The sequence below is a fragment of the Etheostoma cragini genome, chromosome 10, assembly GCF_013103735.1.
Source record: "Etheostoma cragini isolate CJK2018 chromosome 10, CSU_Ecrag_1.0, whole genome shotgun sequence".
Classification (NCBI taxonomy): Eukaryota; Metazoa; Chordata; class Actinopteri; order Perciformes; family Percidae; genus Etheostoma; species Etheostoma cragini.
The window spans coordinates 5,638,539-5,649,653 of record NC_048416.1 but is presented as its reverse complement, the minus strand read 5'-3'; the positions used below and the strand labels follow the sequence as shown (position 1 = coordinate 5,649,653).

Genomic DNA, 11,115 nt, shown 5'->3' with positions numbered 1-11,115 from the left:
CTCTGTTACCATAGTGACCCATCATTACGTAATGGGACACATCACACACTCGGAACAAGGTTATGGTCATTGTGACACACACTGGTCTAATTCCTACACCAACTGCATTACTCAACAACATAACTCTTAACTCCGTTCTTACTTTCTTCTTCTTCATTCACTCAGCCTCCAGCTACTGGATCGTTCTCCTATCGTGCCATCTCTTCTTTTATTCCATCTCTTTTTTTCTCTCTCTCTCTCGCTCTCTCTCTCTCTCTCTCTCTCTCTCTCACTCTTTCTCTGACTTGTGCTCACTCTCCACAGTGTTGGGTAATTAAAGTGGTCAGAGCCATTTTATTACCCGAGGGGTGGGAGACATATTCAAAGGCTGGCGAGATCAAAATGAAAACCAATTAGTGCCGGGGTTCTGTCCTTTTATAAGGCAAAGAGAGCCAGACAGCTTATTGGCTGGCCTCTGTCTTTTTCTCAATGCAGAGTGCGCTCGCTAGCAGGCTCGGGTTGGATTGGGGTTGAAGTAGATAGGTGGACCTGCACATCGGAATAGAGGAGCTTGTCTGTATTAGGTTTAATTGAAGAGGTGCTTGTTGGGGCATAAGCATATAGAACGGATACACATGAGGAGCAGTTCAGTTGATAAATCAGAGTGACGTCACAGAATCATGTGACCTTGACCGCAATCTGTAAAGAATAAGAAGAGAGTGGAGAGTGGATGTAAAGGGAGGCGGAGTTACTGTATTTGGGAGGAAAGGCTAAAGACAATTTATTCATGTATACAAATGGCCAAAGGCTGGTAATGTCTTACAGCATGCAAGCATAGAGAGATCTTTTTGGTTAACAAATATAAAAATAAGAAATAAAAGACATGACAATTGGAGTAAAAAAACACTATACAGAAATCTAACTTTTAACAAGACTAAAAGTGTAAATGTTGTCGGCATTGTGAGGATGTTCCTAGGTACAGTGGTGCTTTCAGTGTTTCCCCTAGGATTTTTTTTCCAGGAGGGTGTGGGGTGTGGGGAACGTATGCAGACCGTTAGCGGAACTTATGTGCCACAGAATGTATGTTTTAACTGGCCACACCAGCTGCCCACACAGAGGATTGTGTGACTCACAGGCAAGACAGTGAGTTTTCCCTCTGGGATTGTTGTTGTTTCTTCAGTTTTTTGGGGCTGGCACAGCACTGTGAAAACGTCACGTTTACTTTCAGCTGTTGTCAGAGGACACAGTTGAGGGAAACAAGAAATGAAAACAGAAACTTTCAACATGAAACTGCCAATTCACAGTTCATACAGGTCATTAAGTCAGTTCATGCAATCGGTAGTTTAATTTATTGGAAATAATGGCACTTTATGATCCATTTCTGTGTAAAACGGCCACACACACCTTGCATCAAATATATGAATAGAAAACTACTATTTTTATGATTGTAGACCGGATTTCTGCGGGGAATACGCACCACTACGCTGCTCTCGTGCCCTGTGTCGCCAGTTTCATTGATTATAGTTGTAGCTTATTGTTAGATGGTCTTCTCTGCATACGTCACACATGCAGTGTAGCCAGCTTGTAAGTTAAAGTGAATTGAACATTTAAGGCGAGGAAGGAGAATTGCCTTTATGTGTGAAAACATCTTTAGTTTTTTTGGCAATATAAAGCATAATTATATAACTTTTTCATTCTTTTAGGGTTGTCAAGTGGTTTTTTTAACATGTCACCATGTTAATATCTGTTAATTAACACTAAACAAAGTACAGCTGAGGCTCATCTCATTGATGCCATTGATTCGTAATGGCATTCCATGCCTTTATGTTTTGCTGGGTTTTTGTCTTAAACCAAATACCTGATAATATTACAAATTATTCTCTAGGGACCAGGAACGTCTGTACACAATGTATAGCAGATTTAATGGAAATCAATTTTTGTTTCCAGGCATTTCACTCGGAGCCAACAATGTCAGGGGATCAACAGAATTAATACCAGACATGGAGATTTCTTGCTGAATAAGTGGAAATGTTGTCCTTCTGTTACACTGGAGATAAAAGAGGATCACCAGAACAATTCAAATTTATCCTACAGGTAACCTACATATCTGCAGCAAATGTCATGGTAATTCACTTTATACACGTATTTAAATTTGATACACAAATTTCGACCTCCTGATGGTGCTAGAGGAGAAATGAACAGATTACCAAGGAATGGGGTCCATGAATATCTGTACTTAGTTCCATAACAATCCTTCTTGTAGTTGTCAAGATATTTGAGTTTGTGCCATGCCATGAACGGATATCATCATCATAATCATCGGCAGTCAACTGAAGAAAGTATGATTGTCCCCTCTGCTGGTTCGTCTACTATTCATCTTCAGATCACTGAGGCGGAATCGCGATCCATAGATAGATATAAACAGTGGCTTGAGAAAGTTTACACACCCGTGCTAAAGTTGATTAAAAAGAGGAATAAAAAAACATTGTTTGGAAATTGATCTTAATGCCTTAATTAAAAACTGCAGCCTTTTAAGGACATCAATTTTCTTTGTGAATTAATAATGTATTGTAAATACATAAATGTTCCTCCTTAAAATACAGGGGGCATAAGTATACACCCACCTATGTTAAATTCCCATAGAGGCAGGCACATTTTTATTTTTAAAGGCCAGTTATTTCATGGATCCAGGATACTATGCATCCTGATAAAGTTCCTTTGGCCTTTGTAATTAAACTAACCCCATATCATCACATACCCTTCACCATACCTGGAGATTGGCATGGTTTTAGTTCAGTTAGCCTAATAGCTGGTTTGATTTGCATTGAGAGATGATCTTATCGAAGTTCTCCATGCCTATCTCTATGGATGTATGTATGCAACACCACTTCCAGTACTTCAGACAATACCATTTTTACTGATCTGTATATTCTTTTGTCGGTTACAGACCATATTGGAGATGGACACCCACGTAATTTGCCATGAATTTATTTATGTGGATGAGGTTGGCTTCAACTTCACCAAATCCAAGACCCGGGGGATAAATGTAATGGGACAGAGTACAAATTACCAATGCCCCTGGGGGTAATATGAGTCGGTGTGCTGCCATTACTCAGAACCGTGTCCTCCATCCCCATGCCACACTGGGTCCATACAACACCGCCCATATAGTCAATTGTCTGGATGCAATCCACACCATGCTGGTCCTAGATCTAAATCTAGATCCATTGCTTGCTAGATTTGTGGTAATTAGGGACAATGTTAGTTTTTTAGTTTTTTATGGTTTCTTTCTGATTTTTTTTCAGCCTGCAATTATGTTAGGATCTGTTTTTCCTGTTTCCTGACTCCCCTTGCTCGGTTGTCTGTCTCACCAGTGTTGTCCTGTGTAAGGCCGGCTCTTCCACACTTCATATACTTGTTTGCCTCACCCAGCCTTGTCCTGTTGTTCTCAGTCGGCATCAAGATCTTCACTCACAACCCTGACTTTGTTCCTCTGCAGCCGGCTTTTCTGTTGATCTCTCGTTTTTGTACCGTTTAAAAGCGCAAGCTTTACAGATCGCAGCTTGACAGCCCGCATGTCGCTCTCCAGGCAATGGAGAAAGCATGTGGGGACATAGAGGCTGCATTTTTCCCAGGTTGAATATGCCATGCTAGAAAGATACTTCCCTCAATGTTTGGCAGGGGAAAATATACATTACCTTTCAAAAGTATTCACCTCCTTGGCATTTTTTTTTGTTTTGTTTCCTCACAACCTGGAATTAACATGGGCTGTTTGAGGATTTGCATAATATAATTTACAGAACACGCCCACAACATTAAAGAGGTTTTTCTTTTATTGTGAAGCAAACAGCAAATAGGACAAAATAACAGAAAAAGTCAACTATTCAACCCCCTAAAGTAAGTACTTTGTAGAGACACCTTTTGCAGCAATCACAGCTCCAAATAACTTTGGATAAGTCTCTATGAGCTTGCCACATCTTACCACTGGGATTTTTGCCCATTCCTCCTTGCAAAACTACATCAGCCCCTTCAAGTTGGATTGTCTTTAAGTCTGACCAAAGATTCTCTGTTGGATTGAGGTCTGGGCTTTGACTAGGCCATTCCACATTTACATGTTTCCCCTTAAACCACTTAAACCACTGGTTTAGCAGTGTCCTGTGGTTAGTCATTGTCCTGTTGGAAGGTGATTGTCCGTCCTAGCCTCACATCACACACAGAGTAACAACTCTGACCAGTTTCCCAATCCTGGCTCCTGAAAAACATCACATGGTGTTCTTTAGGTGACGTGATGTGTGGGGTATGCTCCAGACATAACGTTTTCTTTGATGGCTAAAAAGTTTAATTTTGGTCTCATCAGACCAGAGCACCTTTGTCCATACGTTTTAGGAGTTTCCCATATGTCTTTTTGCAAAATCATGATGTGCCATATTGTTTTTTGCTGAAAGTAATGGCTTTCTTCTGGCCACTCTGCCATAAAGCCCAACTCGATGGAGTGTACAGCTAATTGTTGTCCTATGTACACATACACCAGTCTCTGTTGGGGATCTCTGCAGCTCCTCTAGGTTTAACTTAGGTCTCTGTGCTGCCTTTCTGATTAATGCCCTCCTTGCCCAGTCCGTGAGTTTTGGTAGGCAGCCGTCTCTTTGCAGGTTTGCTGTTGTGCCATGTTCTTTCCATTTGGGCCCGACGCCCACCCATCCTGCCCTGCACTGGGAGCTGCTGCTGTAGTCCTGCTCGATGCTCATTTTCAGGTTCATAATTGTATTTTGAAGTTGTGCAAGAATAGGTTTACATGGTTTCATTTTCCAAAAACACCATATTTGTGTGGTACCACACATTGCTGCTAGGTAGCTAGGTAAGATCACATCAGCTAAATAACTCTTTTCCAACTTTGGTCGAGGCAGGATTAGCTGGGAGACTTCTTCTAAACAAGGGTCACTTATTGATTACCTGCAGAACAGGGACATAGAAGTATTCACTTAACGTAAATGGTAACCCAGGGAAGCTCCTCACGTCGCCATCCGGCACTTTTGATGATCACTCACTAATATTGCGGCTGTGATTCCATCTATCCCATCTCTCTCCTGTTCATTCATTCCGTCCCCTTGTGTCCTCTGTGTTCATTTTCAGCTGAACCAATTCAGAGCACATAGCTACAGCCACAGTTGCTCTTCCAATTCATCATCATGTACACTCATCATAACCCTCTTTTCTTATTTTATATATTTAAATATCTTACTCACTGTGCAACAATAAGATCGGCACAGAAAAATGCGATAGGATCTGTGAGTCTGTAGTAGCGGAGGCTCTGACATCCATGGTGTACAGGAGGAGGGACACATGGATCCATCTCCCAAGGAACAAACCCTGATTGATCCCATGGATGATTTGTAAGCTATGTAAGTGGACAAGGTGTACCCGGTCCACAAAACACAGGGCCATCTTGAATGTCTTGATTCCGCACACATCTTGGTAACTGTAGTCTTATTTACTATTTCATGATTTCATCCATGTGTGGCGCAGAGGATCCGTGCACACTGTTCACTGCCGTGGAGACGCTGGCCTCACTAACCTTCCTCTTCTGAGTTGAGTATCCCTGCCATGGTAATTTCTGCCATGGTTCTGTGCATTCACTTCCCTCCCACCATTTGCCACTCTGGGCATTTTCTTTTATTGCTTAACCAAGATGCAAAACCTCCAAACAGAGCAATTTTTTATCGCCTACACCTTGCTGATCATCACCTCCAACATCACAACAGGTTTTTTTTCTCCATCTGCAGCGGAATAACCTGTTGTGATTGGACAAAGAATAATGCCAGGGATGCATTTTTTGTCATTTCCATATTAATTTAGGTGATGAGGCAAGGCATGGTCGGTGGCTCGTTCACGTGCTCTCAATTTCACATTGATTGAGATGTATAAAGGAAAGGTACGCAGGACCTGGCATTTGCCCAGTTTTATACATGTGAATATTTCTGTGCGTATGTACTTTTCAAGTTTTGGCCGTTTGCCATCTTCTGCTGTGAAAGCTGCACATTCTGTTATACATGAGGCCCCTGGAGACTGAAGGCAGAGGACATCTCACTCAAATCAGGATGGGTAGGTTTTTTTCAAGTTGGTATGTGTGTGGAAACACCAGATCCACAAAATAACATCCCAAATGCCAGAAAAGGAGTTTTTTTCATTACATTGGGCACTTTAATGTATTTCCTTAAGTTTTGCAGGAGATTTTGCATTTAAAGTGGGCAGTTTTGAGGATTGTGTGTAGAGTTTCAAAGAGAGGAGACATAGTTCTGAAAACATGTGTAAGCCGTGAAAAACTGTAATAAGAAAGATAAAGGCATAATTTCAAACATCTGGTCCATGTGACCAAAAAGTTTAGTCTGTCACATTTCCGAGAATATACCACTGTCATCTAAAGACACAATCATTAGCTGTCCTGGGTGTGAGCCAGTGTCATCCTGATCAATACCAACTGTCTCTGTAACTAAATTAGACTAAATTAGTTTACATTTCCAAACACTTTTGAAGTGCTTTCTTCCACATTGAAAGCTTTTTCAGCCTTTCCAAGATGTTCCTTTGCCTGAATAAAAATAAGCTCAGCTGTCAGAGATTACTGAAATTATGCCAACTGCCTGTCCATTAGAAACCTTGGATGTCAGCCATTAGGCTTAATTTGATTAAAGGAATACCCTGAGTTTTTTGGCAAACAAGCTCTGAGATCAAATTGTCATTGTGCGATGATATGATTTGTAACAAGTATTACCTTTGTGGCATCAGTATTAAGTCCAGTTGTGTCTCTAAGATCATGCAAAGCTACAAATATACCTTACAAAAAAATCCATCTTGATGGTAACGTTTAGTGTTATATGGAAAATGCACTGCTCGGATAGTAAATGACCATGTCCACATAAATACTCATCTCTAATTAACTTTCAGGTGTCTATTAAAATCATTTAAAAGTTAACTTAAAGGAGAATTTTGGTCGATTCCCACACGTAGCGCTACTGTTTGTAAATGTTAAGTGCTGTCAGTAGAGAGAAAAATGAAACCAATCGGTGCTGCCTACACCATGTTATCCTCCTGCTAGAGTTAGCACCCAACAGGCCTTAACAGAGCAAGTTTTAAACATGTTTTTAGCCTCTTTAACGTGTTAAAAATGTAATTACAAGTTCCGACCCATGTGCAGTGATTCCTTTAGAGTGAACACAGTGAATCTGACTGCAGTAGATGTGACAGAAATGCATGAAAGTTGTTCTAATTCATCTGTGTTTTGTTCAAGTCTTGTAGAGAGCTTTAGTGTGCTACAACACAGAAAAGAGATAAAACAAAAATATGTACACTATCAAATTAATTTTCTTTTGTTATATAGTCAATAGAAAAGACAATGCATATGAGATGTTATGAAAAATAAAAAAGGTCAAGTTGATCAAAGGAATTATGTGATATAATCATAATAGGACACTAACACAAAATTGAAATAAAAATGGCATTTGATTTGCACAAAAAAGGCTTTGCATGTGTCTGGGTACTTTTAGAGATAAACTATTGTTAGGGCTTAATGGGAATTTCTACTGCACTGCTTCTTTTAGCTCTGTGGTTTGACCCACCAGGTTCAATTGATTTAAATAAGACCTTTGTCTAGCAAGTCTTCAATTACTGTCTCTTCTGTCCCCAGGCTTCATTCAAATCAATAGTTGAAAGGTTTGAAGGAAGGGTAGCGATGAGCCAGTCTGCTCTACCATACCTAGCTTATGTAGACCCAAAGCCAAGACTGATTCTGGCCACTTCCATCCACATGAGCAATGGGAATACCTATTTCTTTTTACTTTTGGGGTCAGTGGTTTGACCCTTCAGGTCACTGTGATGGAGATGAGTTATTTATCTAGTCCCTGCCTTCATCTGCTATCCACTCTGTCCTTCAGGCAATGTACAGATCAATCTCATCCATAGGGAAATGGCGAGGCAGGGCACATGTGACTTGACTACTTGATGACACAAATTGAAAAAGTAATCTCTTTTTTTCAAACTTGGCATAATGGTTGTTAAGGTTTCCAAAGAATGTTCATGGCATTTACTATCTAACTGGGACTTTTGGGTCTGAATGGTGGGGATTTGGTGTGCTCAAAAATACGCTGTTAATATGATAGTATTAGTAAGAGTTTGACCATGTATCCAGCACATTTATATAGATAGACATGTTACTGTATTGTGTGAACAGTTTACTTCAGTTAATAGTGTATGTAGCGTTAACTTTTGCAGCGTGCAAATGTACCACCATCTGACCAAGACGATTGTGATTGGTTTAAAGAAATGCGAACAACCTAGAGATTATTTTTTATCTCTTTGACTATAATGCCTGGAGGATGGACTTCTATGACTGATATCCTCAGGTGCATGTCAGATCAACGTTTTTGTGTGGACCTTTAAAGCTTCAGTGCGTAGTGTCTGTAGCCCCCTTGAGTAATTCTTAGTAATGACAACATAACTGTTGCCGCATCCACATAATACAAGCCTTCTGTGAACGCACATAATTTAATTTGTATATGTAACTTAAGTTATGTAGCAAACAGTACTTATTTCAACCTAACGCATGAACTTGTCCTTGTAAATGTACACCTGTCACTAAAATCATGACATGTAATCTTGTTTTGTTTACTATGTTTAGTTTTATGGGACCCAGATTATTTAGATAACATCAAAGTTGAAAAGATCGACTAAAACTTTGAAAAAGCCCAAAACACGATCTGGCACAGTGTTTTTCCTAACTCTATCTGTCTGACAAAGCTGCCTGAATCCACCTGCGAAGGTGTGTGTTTGTGTGTGTGTGTGTGTGTGTGTGTGTGTGTGTGTGTGTGTGTGTGTTCAGGTCAGATTCTAACAGTAAAAGATATTGCCCTTGTTTCTCTCTCTGTTTTACTCTCTATTTATGACGCATTTATGACGGATGAGTGCAATTATTATTATTGTTTTTAATTTGCCTCTGGCAATTTTGTGTCTAATCATGTCTTTCCATTAACTTTGTATGCAATCATTTCACCTTTCAGTGATGCCTTGAGTTATGTCTGAACACACAGTTATACTTGCTAAACATGAACATGTGGACAATGGCTATGTTTCCATCCACTTGTCAATCAAATTATCTAAAGTTTGGTAAGAAAACTAATGTATACAAAGCTGGTGACAGTGTGTTTCCATCCAACGGCTTTAAAGTGACTAAAAACCTGTGTGTAATTACGTCACATTTTGTCTTGCAATCAAATTGACATATCAAATGGAGTTGAGACATTTCAAGGTGTTTTCTCCGGAGGACATCCCACATTCGTCATTTTTTCTAAATAAAATCCAGGAGAACTCACATACAATTAATTCAGCTAATAAAAAAGGTGCCTCTATACATCCAAAAACCACAAGTTACTAAATTGCCTGACAATCTGCAAAACAGACAACCCTACCCAAAAATACCTTTGAATGGGAATCTTTTCTGGTTTTGTAAGTAGCTTTGTTTTTTAACAAAACACTGAAATGTGACAAAATTAAAACAGCTTATTATAACTATTTCTCCTTTGTGCTGTTTGGCTAATACTGGGGTTAACTATCTTGGAATAAAGCCTGGACTCTACCAATTCAGAATAAGATTATACGTTTTCAATTATTTTCCATTTTTCCAACATTGTGTGAAAACAGCATAATAAGCACAAGTTAGTGGTTAGCATGAGCAGCAGTCCTCACCAAATTGTTTTAATTGCGTTGCTCAATTAACCTCTGAAGAAGGCGGGTAGTTCTTAATCTGTAACTTCAATTTAAAAGTATATTTAAAAAATCCTGCAGTGAATTAATGCCCAATCAGCTGTTTGTATGCTAAGCTGATGATGGAATAGGCCTCTTAAACCCACTCAGTTTCACCAAAAAGACTTAGAAAACAAAACCAACCATTTACAACATTTCTGTCAAATGCCCAATCTATTCATTCAAATTATTTGGTTTGACCCAAAAATTAATTTGCTTCTGACAGAATATATTCACAATTACGTCTAAATCGGCTTAGATGTGACAACCTGCTCAAGCATAAAGCTGTTTAGAATTTTTTTTTCTTTTTTTAAAACCAATTGACTCGGAAGTGAAGAAGAAGATTAAATTGAAAGCAAATTAAACCGGGCCTCGGACATTATGGATATTGAGTCATCACTCTTTTGTCTCTTCTGTCTCCCCAGGCGTCCTGCAAATCAATCTACAGCTGAAGTGGTCAGTGGTCAGTATTGCTTTCAGATGAAATGGGGATTGGTAAATGGGACCAAACATAATCTCTAATGGATTGAATCTGAAAACATGCTAGAGGTCATGATGAGGAAGATGTGGCATTCATTCATTCAGTGGCTGTCTTGTGAATTGCTGTCTCTGTGCCCCTCTAGCTGACGGATGCTGTGAAGCCAATATGGCTGATGTCCCATCTGATGTAACTAAGAATGCACAAAAGGGTGATAAACCAATGTATTAGTTTCAGGAGTGTGCACAGTCTGGTGGCTAAAGTGGCTCAAGCAGCGTGGATTTTGCTCTAAGTGGCAAAGTCTGCCGTTTGCCATTCACTACTGTCAGTACTGACTTAGTTGCGGAAGGACTTCTTCCTAATACATATGTTTTTCCGTTCATTGTGTGTAATAAAGCATAATGAACTGTAATTTGGTCTTAATCATTACAAAGATGCTTTAATCAGCGGCTCTGAGTTGGGTTGGATGACTGAGGTTACACTGTACGATCATCAGAACTTAATTGATTTTAATTGATTGTCATTAATCAGTTAATTAGAGCTCCCACGCAGAATTGTTTTATTTGTGATTGGTTTTGCAGTCGGTGTGTTGTAACTGCTTCGTACCATTAAAATGTCCGTTAGTGTCTTTTTTCAGGTTTTTATGGCCCATTTTCTGCCTGGTTGGTTTGAATTGCAATAGTGAAAAATGTCCATGCCAGAAAAAAACATAATAAACATCAACAACAAAATGTCCCTAGAGACTTTCCTTGAACGACTTCTGTAGAATAATAAAGATCTCCATTATGTAAAATACTGTATTCAATTCAATTCAATTCAATTTTATTTATAGTATCAATTCATAACAAGAGTTATCTCAAGACACTATA

The 11,115-nt window shown here is 39.4% G+C and overlaps 1 long non-coding RNA gene across 1 annotated transcript in view; it reads right to left on the bottom strand.

Annotated features, from left to right (window-relative positions):
- Positions 1–3,458: 3,458 nt before the first annotated feature.
- The window catches only part of LOC117951414, a 21,301-nt gene continuing 13,644 nt past the window's right edge, over positions 3,459–11,115 (bottom strand). Inside the window, exon 3 of the long non-coding RNA XR_004658179.1 lies at positions 3,459–3,470. This is a non-coding gene — a long non-coding RNA (uncharacterized LOC117951414). The remainder of the gene's footprint in view (positions 3,471–11,115) is intronic.